At 37.6% G+C, this 6,056-nt stretch overlaps 1 pseudogene; it reads left to right on the forward strand.

Moving 5' to 3' along the window:
• Positions 1–5,316: 5,316 nt before the first annotated feature.
• Positions 5,317–5,436, forward strand: LOC134386739 (U2 spliceosomal RNA; annotated as a pseudogene).
• Positions 5,437–6,056: the final 620 nt, after the last annotated feature.

Here is a 6,056-nt window from a genome sequence, read left to right on the forward strand (position 1 = left end):
CACTCCAGGATGTGATTGTATATGTTCATAAAGATGAAAAACTGAAGACAACATAAAATTCTAATAACATAGAATTGGCTACATTTCTATATGACTCCTTAGTATGCATCTTTTAAAACAATTCTATGGGGAAAAAAAACAATTCTATGGAAGAATATTTAATCAGATTGGAAAAAATGTTCACACAACTCCTAAACAAAGTTTACACAGTAGTATGTATGCAATACACACATACACACAAACACACACACACATACACATGCAGAGTGAGAGAGAATGTTTAGACTATATATACCACAATATCTTAACAGTTATTATCTCTAGGAAGGACTGCAGGTGATTTTGTTTCATTCTTTGTGCTTTCATGCATTTTCTAAATGTTCTGTAACTATCCAGAATACAAAGTGTATACAGGGGAGGATGAGTATTTGTCAACATCATCAGCCAGAAAACTTGGAAACCAACCTACATCTCTCATTCTTGCAATAAAATATTAGCTAGCATTTCTGAGTATTTCCTATGTATTAGAAACTAAGTATTTTATTCATTTTCCATTCCTAAAACGTTCATTGTACACCTATTATGTTCCAAGCACCATGAAAGTCTCTTGGGACATTGTAGTGAATCAAGTAACACAGTCCCTGCCTTTATAGAAACTAATCTACTGGTAAAGACAAATATGAAACAAATACTGTCAAATCTACATAACTGCAGATTATAACGGGTGTTACAAAGAAAAATAATAATAGAGTATATTTGCAGATTTCACACAAATTTAAGGCCAGGGAGTTGTCTATGAGGAAGTAAGATTTAAGCTAAAATGTGGACAGTTGAGAAAACAACATGCCCCAATCCTGAGGCTAGCAATGACCGAGGTTTTTCAAGGAAATAAAGCGACATGTCATCAGCTGGAAAATGACTCAAGATGAAGCTGGAAAGGTAGGCAGAAGACAAATCATATGGTCCTTGCTGAACATTCTGGATCTTATCCATTTGGATACTATTAAAGGTTTTTATCCTCAAAACAATCTTACTGAGAACGCTGGCAAGATGAAAAGCATCATTATTTTATAAACTTAAACCATACTTTCTTTAAGGGACTTTGTTTAGGAAAATAGCTTGATGGGCCCCTTTGAGTGGGGAGATGAGACCCTGAGGTATAAACTGGACTGGAACAGTTAAACAGTAAAAAAAAATAACATGCTGTACAACAGAAGGAAATGGAAATTTGGAGCTGGGGCTCGGCAAAGACAGGAAGAACAGAGAACGCTGGCAACTGGCTAGAGCCCAGATGGTGGCCACTGAGATCCCCGGTAGCCAGTGAACATCAGGTGTTTCAAAGAAAGGGTGCCTAATAATTTTAAATTGTGCGACTTCGAAATAAAGTTTCTCTTTGCCCTGAAAATTGATTAAATGTCTGTAAAATGCAAGGTTTTGAATATACAATTCTTGAGGAAATAAAGGACTAGGTAGACCAAAAGAGAAACAGATAAGATGTGGATTAAAGAATGGATGTATTAGAGAAAATTAAGTGAAATAAGCCAGGTACAGATAGGCAAATGTCCTCACTCATAAGTGAGAACTAAAAAAATAAAAAATAAAATAAATTTTTAAAAAGAATGAAAGATACAACACTCACAATAATTCATTGAACTTCCAAAAGGACAGAACAGAACTGAGGCTACTAGAGGTGGGAAAGGGGGAGGGGATAGCGAGAAATTGGTGAAGGGCCACAAAAAATTATTGTATTGTGTAATGTAGAATATACTAATTATCCTGATTTGAGCATCACATATTGCACACAGGTATTGATATTCGACACTGTACCCCACAGATATGTACAATCAATTATGTTTCAATTAAAAAAAAGAATGGCTATAAGGCAGAATCTTTTTTCCCAAACATACTAAAATAATGATGACCCTAGAAAGGAATGATGGGCATGCAGTGAATGCCACATTTTGCAGGTGACCAAAGTGAAACTGAGGAAGGTCATTGGCCCAAGATAACCAAGATAGTAAGTGGCAAAGTTCAGCTCCAAAGATCCGCAAAACTCCAAAGCCCAAGTTCAAAGTCACACTGCTTTGTGTGAACTGTTAAACAGTGAATCATTCCGCCTGCTTATCATAACCCTCCTCATTTCTCCATTTCCACAGCCGCTCCCTTAGTTCAGCCTGCCTGCTGACTTGGAACTGGTCATCCACCTCTGGTTTTGCATCCTATCAGTTATGCTCAGCACTCGTCTTGCCTCTAAAGCCTTTTTATTCACTCCCAGCTGTCTTCATAATAAAGTCCAAACTCAGCCAGGCACACAAGCTCCTACATGGTCTTCCTCTGCCCACAGCCCATTTGTACCTCTCCTGTCCTCCCCTCCTACACTGTTTACAGGACGTACTATTGTACGCTCGCTGAGAGCTGGAACCCAAACCTATTGAGCCAAAGAATATCTGGTACATAGTTAGTAGTCAGTAAACAGTTATTAAGTGAAAAACAAGAGGAATTATAATTTCCTTAACGTTGACATTAAAACAACAATTAAAAGAGTAGGTACAGTTGACATCTACTCTTTTTGACCTAGCTTCCAACCCCTACGAGCTATAAAATTGTACATCAGATTTTCTTTGTCATACAACCTTTCACACATGTGTGATTTAGGTGAGATAGACCCCGCTACCAACTAGCAATAAGCTAGTCACTCTGCGTCCCATAAGCCTTGCCAGTCATTCAGGAAGAAGCACATAAACCAGTCAGAGCACAGGGGACATAGAAGATGGATTGGGGGGCTTTCTGGGAAGCAAGCTTCTGAAAGAAACTGCAGACTAAAACATTTAGTGCCAGGAGGTGCTGGAGCCATGTTGGGATCAAAAGGAGGCAGGTTGCCTGAGAATGAAGCCAACACAGGGAATTCAAGCCAAAAATATAAATAAAAAATAATAAATATTGTGAATTCTAGTCACATCATCTATCAAGCTTTACCTGGTCTGCTTATCTGCCTTAGACAATACATTTCCTATTCTAGTTAAACAAGTTTGGATTGAGATTTCTATTGTTTGAAACCAAAATATCCTAATAACTAAGAACACAAACTACCAAGTCCTTGAGTCTTTCTTCATCGTATTTCCTATCCCTAGAATTCCTTGCTGTTTCACGTAGTAAACATTGAATTATCCTTCCAACACTCACCTCAAGTGCTATCTTCTCTAGCCACTCCGAGGTCTGATGATACGTTGGGTATCCCACTACATACATTCTCCAACCACACCACCTGTAATTCTTTATTGTATTTATTTGATAAAAGATACTCCCGCATCACAAGATAATTCTATTCAAAGTTCGTTCTCACATGAGTAATCACTGTCTAAAGTTCCCCATCTGTACCAGTGTAACCACTGTTGATAATCCCCACTGTATCCATTCTCCACAGATACTCCTACCTGGTGGCATAAAATTCTCCTCCATGTCATAGGGAATTCCTAACCACAATAAGAGAGAGAAAAAAAAAACAGTTTAAGAGGAAAAGACTACTGACCAGAAAGAAAGTATTTTCTCCAAAAGAGATTCCCTAGGTACCTGTTTAAGTTAGTAAGTTAGCTCTACATGAGGATGCATTAATATTTGCAACTTCAACATACCAAGAAGACTGCGGCATTGAGCCAGTATGTCTGTGGTGTGTGTGCTTCCCTCAGTTCTACTTATTGTAGATTAGAAGCAAACAAAAGAAACATGAATTAAATTTTGAGTCTGCACTCTATTTTCTGCACAGCATTATTGGCATTTCTTTGAGATTTCTAAGATACATCATAAGCATAACAGAAGTCTAAATTGAAATTGGCATTCTCCTTCCCTCAAATTTCTGTCTTACAGTATTCTTCATCCCACTAAAAGACACCATTTGCACAGTTGTCCAAGACAAAAGCTGGGGATTCACATTTTGCTCTTCTCTCTGTCATATCTTCACACCCAACCAGTAAAAGTTCTTGTTATCTTAAATATCTTTGCATCCTAAATATGACAGGAATACCTTTGCCTTCTTTTCTTTACCTTGCCTAAATTCCCTTTACTACTCTTAATCCCAAGATTTTTCAAGCAAGAGTAACATTTTATAACACTAATTGATCATATCACTTCCACCTCATGCTCAAAATGCTCCAGTGACTTTCCACCAACTTTAGGATAAAGTCCAAAATCTTTATCATATTTGTCAGGTTCTCCACAGCAGCAACCCTTCTTATCTACAGCCTCACAATATATTCCTATCAGTTTTTACTGGATTTATCCCAGTAATACAGATCACCTTTTGGTTACTTTAGAGCATCAAGCTATGTCTTGTCTCAGGATTGCTGACATGCAACATACCTTCAAACATTCTTGAACTCACCCTTTAAAGCTCAGCTAAATGTCACTTCTTCAGTTATATCTTCCCTGCACCCTCCATCCATGTAGGCCCCTGTACTCTCCCGTCACATTGCTCATGGTACACTACATCTTGTTTTACGTTACACACATATTTTTTTTCAATTGCCTGTGGTATTAGTTATCTTAGACTGCTGTAACAAAATACCACAAACTGGGTGGCTTAAACCAACAGAAATTTATTTTCTCATAGTTCTAAAGGACATAAGTCTGAAATCGAGGTGTCAGCAGGGCCATGCTCTCTCCTATGGTTCTAAGCAGATGATCTTTCCCTGCCTTGTTCTAGCTTCTGATGGTCGATGGCAATCATGAGTCTAGAGAAGATAATGTTAAGTGAAATAAGCCAGACAAAGAAACAGAAACATCGCATGTTCTCCCTTGCAACTGGCTTCCAGGAAGGAAGGGGGGAGGGAAGGCAGGAAGAAGGAAGGAATGAAGGAAAGAAAGAAAGAAGAGACCACAACAATATGTTGAACTTTCAGAAGGAGAGAACAAAGCTAAGGATACTAGAGATGGGAGGGAGGGCGTTTGGGAAGTGATCGGTCGGGTAATGGGCATAAAGAAATATCACGATTTGTAAGAATGAATATGTGAATAATAAATTTAAAAAATTAAAATAAAAAAAACACTGGCATTCCTTGTCTTGTAAAATATCACTCATTTCTCTGCCTCCCTTGTCACATGATGTTCTCTTGTGTGTCTCTTTGTCCAAATTTCTCTCTGTGTATAAGGACATCACTCTAATTTAGTATGACCTCATCTTAACTTGATTACATCTACAAAGATCATATTTCCAAATACAGGGTCACATTCACAGGTTCTGGTGACCTCCAGCGTATTTTTTTGAATGAATGAAAATAAGCCAGTGAATGATGTTTTCATTTATTAACTATGAATGCTGTCATCGCTTCTCGGCCTTTTGGCTAAGATCAAGTGTAGTATCTGTTCTTATCAGTTTAACTATGAATGCTGTCAGAGAAAGGATGGTATTAACTGGATACTTAGTTATGGACAGGAGTTGACCAGGACAAGAAGGGGATCACTGGTTGCAAGCCAAGGTGGGGGAAGAGCAAAGATCCGGAAGCATAAGAGTACATGATGTGCTCAGTAATTCTGAAATAAGGTTAATAGAGCACATGGGTCTGAGTAAAAGTGGTACCAGATATACCAAATTGTGAGTGATATTATAGCCTTAAAAGAAAATCAGAAAAATAACCAAATTGTATCAGACCATGTGTAATGATCAGAGTTCTACAGAGAAACAGGACCAAATGGAATATACTATATAGAAAGAAAAGAAAACAGAGGCAGGCTGGAAACTCAGGAAAGAGTAGATGTTGCACTCTTAAGTCCAAAATCTTAATACTTTTCTTCTCCCCACAACCCCCACATATTGATAGTCTCTAGAATTCCAAATATGTGTAAACAGAACATTGTAGTGTTGTGATTTTAAATCAGGCTCTCTATCTCTGCAGTAGCAATCCTAGATAAAATTTAATCCTTGATAGGCTATCCAAAAAAAAAAAAAAAAAAAGTACAAGAAGAAGATAACTGATTATAAGGAACACTATAAAATAAATTTGCAACCATATGAAGAATTTCACATGGGCAAGCCTGCATTCTGGAAACTCAGACAGAATTCT

The sequence above is a fragment of the Cynocephalus volans genome, chromosome 9, assembly GCF_027409185.1.
Source record: "Cynocephalus volans isolate mCynVol1 chromosome 9, mCynVol1.pri, whole genome shotgun sequence".
NCBI lineage: Eukaryota > Metazoa > Chordata > Mammalia > Dermoptera > Cynocephalidae > Cynocephalus > Cynocephalus volans.